Below are 9808 nucleotides of genomic sequence, written 5' to 3' on the forward strand. Positions count from 1 at the left end.
GGGGGGGGGGGGCGGGCAGCGGATAGCGAGAGGAGCTCCGATCGCTTCCCCCCCTCGAGTTCCTCGCCGGCCACAATGCCAGGCGATGGCAGCGTTTCTTTAAGGAGCCCCTCCCAGGCTCCACTCCACTCACTCAGCGTTTTTTTCTCCTCTCCCCTCCTCTGTCTGAGGCACCGCCGCAGCCAGACGGCCCGGGAGAGGCGGAGGCAGCGGGCGGAGGGCGGGGGCGCGCCGGGCGCCGGCCGCTGTCAGCCCCGCGCCGCCGTCGCCGCCGCCGTCGCCGCGCGCTCCCATTGGCCGCGGGCTGCGGAGGGGGGAGGGAGCGCGGGGAGGGGCGGCGCCGGGCCCGCGCCGCTCTTTGTTGTCGCGCGGAACAATGCCGGGCCTCAGCCCGCCCGCAGCAGCCGGGCCTGCCTCGGCAGCGCGCTGATCGGGGCCGGTTTATTCCGTCCTCCCCCTTTTTTTTTTTTTTTTTTTTTGGTCTTTCCGCCCTCCCTTTTATTCGACCGAGGGGGGTGTGTCGACTCACAGCGCTTTGTCTCCCCGTTAAGGAGCGGTGCCCGAACGGTCGCCCGGGAAGGAGGCAGCGCCCCGGCCACACCGCCGCCACAGCGCGGCCGCACTGCGCCTGCGCGCCCCTCCCCCCCGCCATGCGCACTGCGGGCCCGGTGCCCTCGGCGGAGCGGGGTGCTGCGCGCCCCTTTGTGGGGCTCCCTGAGGGAACTGGGGCGCCGCCCTGAGGGCGTGGGGCCGCACCTGAGGGCTCTGCGGGAGCCGCGCGCTTCCCTCGGGCGCGGGTGGACGAAGGCGCCGAGCCGGGGGGCGTGGCGGCCTCGAGCCTTTACCGGCCTTCACCGCTCGCCGGGCTTTGCTGCGGCGCTCGGCGGGGCGGCGGTACAGCGGTGTGTCCGCCGACCTCCTCGCCGGCCCTGCTCGGTGCTGCACCGGTGGCACACGCTGCGCCCGGCCCCGCGGCTTCCAAAGAGGGAGGGGTTGAGAAGAACGCACCGCGCTGAGCTGCTCCGGCGCAATGTCACCAGCGCCTTGGAGCCGCCAGACAACAAAGCACCCACCGGGCCTTGCGCACCCACACCCGGGCGGGCAGAGCAGCTGTTAATGCAGGTTCCCTGACAAAAACCTTCCCGTGCGCTGCTGGAGGGACGTTGCGGCCACCGACCTCGTAAAAACACCGCCCTCACGTGTTGGGTTCCAGGTTTTCTCCAATACCTGCCGCTAAAGAGCCCGTGTTCTCTGCGCCCTTGCCGACTATCATGGGCAGAAGTCTTCCTGCAGAGAAAACCAAACACCAAGTAACTATTTTACAGTATCCAGGTGGATGGGAGCAGGAGTTTACAAGTCCCCCCCTAGAGCTGCCCCACAAACAGCTAACGAGATGCAGGTACTCGTTTACATGCAGTGTTTATTGCCAATGACTGCTACTTCCTCAGGATGTTTGCATGCTTTGTAACAAAGCCCCAGCAGATTGTTTTCCATCAAGGGCATTTACTCCACGGGTGTCCTTTCCCAACTGCTGAGGTCGTCCCCTCTGCTGAGGAAATTCTGTAGTTTCATATTTTAAAGATTTCCTACTTTGCACATTTACACTTCCAGCAGCAATGGTGTCTGTGTGGGAGAATGATCTATTACTTACAAAGGCTCAAGGAGCCTGAAACATGTTACTATTCTGAGCACCGAACATCTTTTTAAAACAAAAAGCAGATGGACGTAACCTTCAACGGCAATAGAGATAATGCTCCTTATTATTAAATAAAAATGATAACTCTGCTTCTCTAGAGTCCTTTTAACTCTGGGAACCCAGAATCTGACAGAGGATATCTGTACCCATTTAGCAGAAGGAACAGGACAGGACAGAACAGAAGTGAGGGGATTGTACCCTTGAGACAAAGGCACGTCAATATAAAGGATTGCTCTTGTTGACATCTAAGACACCAAAATGCAAAGATATGAGCAGAGCGGTTGGGACGTACTCAGATTTTACCCGTTCCTTGTTCTGTTTCATTCTCCTTTCTTCTCCCCCGCTTCCCCTCACATCTAAACCTGTGACTGGGTTTCTGTCCCAGTTCCCCCTGATTGGTGAGCAAAAGAAAAACAAGTTACCCTCACGTTTATGTTCCTCTCCAAAGAAAATGTTATTCTCAAGCAAGATCCATACAAATCTAGCTTTATATTTTAATGTTAAGCTGGAAGCACTAATTAAAAATATCTAAAATTAAATTTAGCCCCTTCTGTAGAAGAAGCTTTCTGGGAAGGAAGAGGCAGACCAGCAGACTAAGAGTACACTGATGTTTTAAGCCTCCTAGGAACCCTGTGGAATTGTCCAACATCTTGAGGGCTATTGCTTTTCTTCCTAACTGTTTTTGAAAACATTTGAGATCAAACTACATGGAATAAGAACAATAGCACAGTTAGGCTGCTGTACATTAAAACATGCATACACCAAGTGCACGGTGCCCTGGGAACACAATCTATGCACTATCATGCTCAGGTGGCAACAAGGAATACACACAAGACTGACATGAATGTACTGCATAAAAGTAATTCTTCAGAATAACTTGATCAGATCTAAATTAAAGAGTATCTGTTTATAATCCTTTTCATCCCATACAACCTTGAACAATATGCAGAATTATAGTAAAGTCCATCTCTGGGGGAGAGACCAACCAGCTACCAATTAACAGCAAGTTAACAAAAGCAGGAAGGGAGGATATATTACAGGCAAATACAGGACTTATTGCAAGAGGAGTGTAACTCTCAGTCCTTTATGTTTCTCTCTTTTATCATTTCCCATTTGTGACAGAGGTAATAAAACTTCCTTCCTCCAACCTTTATTTAATTAAAGTGTAAGGTCTTTGGGGCAGTGAGCTTACTGTATGTATACACAGCTCTGAGCGTGAAGAGGTCATGAATTAATCCCAGGCCTTTAGCTGCTACTCTAAATATAAAGCATTAACAATAATAATAGAATATAATTTTCATTTAGAATAAATGGGATCTGCATTTCTGATGCATCTTCACAAAGAATAAATCACAAAGAATGCATCTCAGGAATGACTAAATTAAGGGACGAGGAAATCTCTTCATACCAGAGATTTGCCACTCTACTGTATCCCACATCCCTACCCCAAAGGACACTACCTGCATACTGTTACACCACTTACTGTGAAGTTCTTATTTACCATAATCTTGCAAAACAATGCCCCAAATCCCACAGGCCAGATTATCAATCAGATTGGGAGTACAGGTTGGTTTTTTGGTTTTTTTGTTTTCCCCCAAGACAGTGCACATGATTACTGTGATAACACACCCAAATTAAACTCTTGCCTCTGCAACAAGCAGCAATTAGCAATCTGCAGACAACTGACAAGTTCCTTCGTTTCCTATAATACTTAACAATACAGAAGCCAGATTTCCTATTGAATCCCATATTAACCTACATTCAATAGCCATGAAATCTCAGAGCGCCGTGTCAGAATTTGTCATCTTTGATGATGCTAGCTCAGCCCTTCACACCTCTAGATGAGATGTTTACAAACAATTCATCCAGAATCTGAATTGCAGCTGAAAATGTCTATTGTTTTCTACTACTTGTTCCATCTACACTTTCACTACTTGTTTGGGTGTTTCATGCTAAGGGATGAGCAGAACTCTCCAAACACTGTGGCTGTGTTAACAAACTAGAAGAAATAAAAAGGAGATGGAATAGAGAGTGATTTAGTGATACCTTTGTCTGGGAGATGGAAGCAGCTCAGGGGTGGGGAAGATGCAAAGTGCCCCTTTCCCCTGTGATACTGAGTGTCACGTCTAGAAATACAAACAGGGAGATGGTGCTGATGGCTTTCTCTATCGGCACTCTCATCCCTATAACTCTGCACCTCTCCTTGTTACAAAACTACAAAATTAATTTGCCTTTTTTTTTTTTTTTTAATAAAGCAAAGATCTTCTGAGACAACTCATGAAAAGAATTTTGCCCAATCCAGAAAGTCTCAGACCTTTAAAGGTCACAATCGGTCTCAGAAAAACATTGATACTGTAAAGTTTTGCTAGTTGCTAGTGGCTTTACTGAAATGTTTCTTCCTGGTATATCAAAATGAAAAAGATTTTTGTAATGGCCATCACATGCTCTTCTTTCTTCACATGCATTTGCTATGCGTTTGACAGCAGTGATCAGAGTGTGGCTGTGTGCAGGGGATAAACTGCCTTATAAGAATGCAGTCTTGTTTAACGCGAGTGATGGAAGGCAATTCACAACGCCTACAGATGCCTTTATAATAAATCAGAAGTAACCATCTAGAACAGCTGCCCATTTTAAAGCTCTCTCCACTTGGAGTCTAAGTGGCCTCCTTCACTTAGTGCTCCATTCTGCCCCTCTGTTAAGAACAAAGGTTATCGCACTGTGTAGCCAGTTAAACGCTGTTCAGCAGTAGTGCCGACCAGAGTTCAAACCTGAAAACCCATCCTGCCTTCCCCCTGCTCTCACATGATGCAGCAGGGCCGGGCTCCCGGCTGCTCTGTGCGCAGGTCTCAGTGCAGCACTGCGCTGAGCGGGATTGGAGCTCTTTGTTACCAGGGCCCTTGGGCTGGCGCTCAGTGGGTGATGCAGTGCTGGCATCTCATATCTGTAATATACCCATCACAGTGCTGGGTCTGGGCTATTAAGCAATAAATAGATTAAAAAAAGGATTTACATCTGTATGTTTAGACTGAGCTAGGTGATGCATAGATCTGAGATAGCTCATAACCGAGGGTTTTTTCGATCAGTTTTAATCTAGGAAACAGTAAATTATATTTTAATTCACTTTCAATCTCTGAAATAGTTAATTAAAATTACAGTCATAAAACACGCAGCCTTTGCTTCCCCTCCCCCCAGTCTTAGTGCTGTTATCAGAAGGGTAACACAATTGTTCTTTAATGCTAATTGTTGATAAACTCCCTTGTAAGAGACCATAAATATGCAAAATGCCTCGTCAAACTCCAGGCACAAATGCAGTACTCATAATAAATGAGTGAATATTATGGCCCTGACCATAATTCCAGTGCTCTTCAGTAAAAGGAGATCTAATTCTTGTCACAGAATTGCTTGTAGGTGAAAGTTCAGCTTATAAATACACATGGGCTAAGATTAGATTTTAATTGATAAGTATTAATCATCATTCATTTCTGTCTCTGCATGAAGCACGGTGTTTGAACATCTAGACAATACCCTGTATAATGGATAACCTTGAGGCAGAACATTTTGCACCTGCCTCTGCTCAAGAAAAAACCCACATCAGCCTTTGTTGTAGTGAGATACCCTGACATCTGAATGGAATTGCTTCTGTGGGAAACCTGACCATCTCCAGCACAGTCCTGCCTAACATGAGTCTGGTGCTAAACTAGATATGGGCCCAAATTAAAAATCTTTATCAGTATACACCTGTCGGTAGAGATGTTTCAAACCTGGTCTGAGAATGCTGTGGTTGTGGCGCATCTCTGCTCTAAACAAACAGATTTCTCATGTGATGCTCTCACTGCAACCACAAAGCATTAGCACTCACAAGAGCATCATTGAAGATACTCAGGCTGTTCATTGAGGACAAAACCATTAATGATTAATACTACGATAGGAGAAAATGTGGCAGTATTTCTTGGCAGCTGCAATGTGGCAATGCCTCTCCTACATGGAAAAGACTTATAAATACTTTTAGCTCTTCGTGCATCAAATGGTTCTTATTCACTCTGTGGGAAAAAATCAAACAAATTCCTCAGATTAAAGGAAAGTGAAGGCGATTTTCACATCTAAGACTGGACATACACAATACATCTCTCTCTGACTGACTCAGCAGATGCAGAGATACATTTAAGTATCACAGACATTACTGTCCCAGCAGATGCTGCAAAGTTGTCACTGATACAGACACTCACTGTTCCCACAGATCTGTATTTCGGGAGGGAACTTTCGTACCACAGACACTACTGTCCCTACAGAACCACATCTGCTGGCAGAGCCATTGTCTCACATACCCTTCTGCCTTCATCAGATGTGAGACACTGCCAGGACGACAGGCATTTCTGTCACAGCCAATCTCCAGTCACAAGGCATGAAACTGCAGCTTGTGCTGTTATTACTGAGCCCTGAGTACAGACCTTACTGATGGAGAAACAACATAACCCCATGAAAATATACTGCTGGATACCTAGCACATCATCATTAGCTTTGTATAAATATGGTACTTGGAAGTACTGTGTTTGGGAATGTCAGGAGGAAAAAAAAATCTCCTTGTATCCTCCTCCCACCTGTCTTTAACAGGTAGACATCCTGAACAAGAAGTTTCAGTTTTTCTTCCATATTAGCATCAGAGGATTTGATTCCCAAATCTGAAGGCATGAGAGAAGACATAAAGAGAAGGAGGATGGTTTTCTTTCGTTTTAATCTCTTTAATTTAGGCCCCCACCTTTTGAGATGCGTCATCTCAGAGCTAGGGTTAAGCAGCTGTTGGCATGGGGAGCTCTGCTGCAGCCATGAAGCTGCACTGCCAAGCAGGGACAGAAACAGCTCTGGTATGGAGGTCAAAGGACAGCTGTCTGCTCAGCTTTAGCAGATCTCTGAGAACTGCTGCTGCTTCCAGCATGGAAAATGCTCAAGCTGGTGTCAGAGGCCACAGCCCATATGCCACAGCACTGGTTCTCACCTGACTGGGGTGCACATGGCTCATGTGGTGCTCAGGGAACAGGGAAACCACCAGAGCTGCTCCTGGGAGCTGCAGTGCACCCAGTTCCAGCCTGGTCCCACCTCTGGGGTGACAAAACTTGGAGCTGGGCTAGGATGTTGCTAAGGCTAGGACATCCCTTTGGAGTACACTTGACCTAAGGCTCATACCAGAGCGTGTACTTACATATAAATAGTATGTATGGTATGTGAGCCTGAACCTGAGCAGCCTTGGACCTTTGTTTGCCTGACTGAGTAGATGTATCCTTCATGATTTGGTATGGGAGAGAAAACCTCCCCTGGTCCCCTGGTAATTCTGCAGTAATGTAAACCCCACTTGAAGAAACATCATCTAACTTTGGAATTCCCCTGTGGGGAATCTGGGCATTTATCTTTATCTGAAGCATCAAGGGCTGTCCACTGGCAAAGGCAGGACACACAAATTCCCAGAGTAATAATCTGATACAACACAGCAAAACCTACATCCTTAGAACAGATTGTGGGAAAGCATCAAGATTCTGGTGATCCTGCCAAAGCAAACAAGATGTTTCGAACCCCATCATCTGCTCTCCAGTTCACACCCTTCCAGCACTATCTTTCGCAGATGCCATGCCACACTGGTTAGTGGCAATGGTGCTGTCATGTGTGATTCATTCAATTGTACTGGAAATTAGAAAACCACATGCTGCACTGAAGAACTGCTTATTTATGTAGTCACATCATCCCAGAGAGCATGCATCCTGCCTTTATTTGTACACAAGATCTTTCATCCAAAATTTGGGAAATACTTTTTTTTTTTTTTTTTTTTAATAAACCAGAGTTCATTCAGAGGACAGATAAACCAATAGCACATTGGTTTTCCAGCACCCATTGAGCCCTTAATAGCTTCCAGTGCCACCCTGAAAAAGCAAATGGCATTTTGAAAGAGGGTATCTTCGTCATGACAGGATGTGTGGGAAGCAGAACTGAACAGATAGCAGCAGAACTGCAGTTGTGCTAACAGGAGTCTGACATTTATTTGTGCTCTGGGCAGGTGAATTTCATCCACAAAGGAAAATACAGACTACTTTTGTCTGTTTTTCATGAAGTGCCTTTATAAACCTCATCGTTTCCTGAAGAGATCACAATGCTACATTTACCACAGCTATTAATTCTCAGTATGAGTGATGAACTGACATGTTCAAGGACAACAAAGCAAATGCTAAGAGATGCCAACAGTGCACTCTTTCTTTGGAATAAGAATAACCATATAGAAATTTTAATAGTATTAAATAATATTTTCTGATGGCAACAAATAAAGCTGGCTAAACTCTACTTTGAGTTCTGAAGCCCCGCTCTGGAATTATGTGTGTTTTCAAATAATTTCACTTCTTAGGAGATGAGTTTTTCTACCCTTTCTGAAGTCAGTGCTAGTGAAGCAGTGGCACCAGAATCAAAAATCAGACATGACTGTGTGATTGGCAAAGTCTGGCCTCTCCAAATTCCTAAACTAGGAGATTGCGTTACTGTCTGCAGAGATAGATAAATCCAGTCATATCTTTAGATGAAGAAACTACTGAGATGATTCAGGCAATACACCATTATGAAGGAAGAAAATAGAAATATGAGCCATTCTTTTTTAAAGGTTAGCAAACTGAACCATTCTTGTAAATATTTATTGTCATAACAGACCAGACCTTCTGAAATGTTTTAGCCTTGCATTTGGACATCCACAGACTCCCCTGTACTTCAGTTGTATCACATGGCTGCAGCGGAAAGCAGAATTGAGCAAGAAAGAGGAAAAGACACAAAGTATTTCAATACCATTTGGAAAAAGTAAGAAGGTTGCTTTCAATGTTACTGACTGCCTTTCAGGACTCAAATTAGAGCTCTGTTTTATTTTAAAGCATTGCTTTCAAGCTTGCTGGAAGTGTCAGACAATTTGAATAGATCTCCATTTTAATTTCCAATCTAGCAATATGGAACAGCTGCCATAACTTGTGCAACATGGAAAATTCAACATCCTCATTCCTCAAACGACAGTCATTGAGAGGGGACTCTGAAAAAGGCACATTATGCTTCCACTTTTACTGCCTTTCAGTAATTCCCAGACAAAATTATGAAGAACCCTCAGCAGTACTTCTAACTTGCACTGCCTACAACTGAGAGCAAAGGCTTTTGGTGGAAGCTGAAGGGAATGATATCAAAAGGGTGAACGGAGTCCAGGAAAGCAACACTTTGGGGTTCAGACAAAAGTTCCCCATTCTGGCATTATCTAGACAAAGACTGAGGCAGTGCAGACATATTCAAGGGAATTTGTAGGGAACAGAGTGAGCAGGTATCTTTACGATTACAAACTCCATTTTATACCTAGCTTGAGAAAGAGTATAGCTTTTTTTTTTTTTTTTTTTTTTTCATAGTGCTGTAATGCTGATGAGTTGGTCCTGTTACAGGAATAACGTCCTATCTAGTTCACACTTTCATTCATTTCATGTTATTCATTATTCATATTATTATTCATTCAGTTTACATATTGTGTGCATCTAGATAAAGCCACCTCCCACTTTTCCTTAATTCTAAATAGAAGGCTCACGGGAGCGTTGAGACCCACCACCACACAACACTGTGTAACCAGAAGAACATCCAGCAGAGGTGCTTTTGCTCCAAGACAGACCATTTGCTTCAGTACAAACAAAGAACAACTGAAAAGCCTCTAGCAAAGCTGTTTTCATTCACTTAATTAAAATCTCCATTCTCAGTTTTGTAACGCTTCTCTTCACTGAATTCATGGCTTCTTTCCTTCCACGTGACCAGCTTTCAGCCCTGAGATTCTTCCCTTTGGTAGCCTACATTTCTCACAAAACTCAGTCTCCTAGCATGACACCCACACTTACTAATATACTTTCTGTTACCAGTATACTGACAGGCACGTTTATACATTGGTGAGGATGCACACCAGGGAAGCATGGATGTCTCTTGCTGGAGTTTGTCTCTAAAAGTTACCTCTCAGCCTGAGAGCCTCATCTGCTCCAGACACTGTAAGTTGCGCAGCTGTTTTCATCAAACCCCTCACAGAACAGCCCTCCCCCACTTCCTTCTCAGCCAGCTTGCTTTAACGCAGGC

The sequence above is a fragment of the Centrocercus urophasianus genome, unplaced genomic scaffold (assembly GCF_019232065.1).
Source record: "Centrocercus urophasianus isolate 14NV4802_14NV808 unplaced genomic scaffold, USGS_Curo_1.0 seq_23, whole genome shotgun sequence".
NCBI lineage: Eukaryota > Metazoa > Chordata > Aves > Galliformes > Phasianidae > Centrocercus > Centrocercus urophasianus.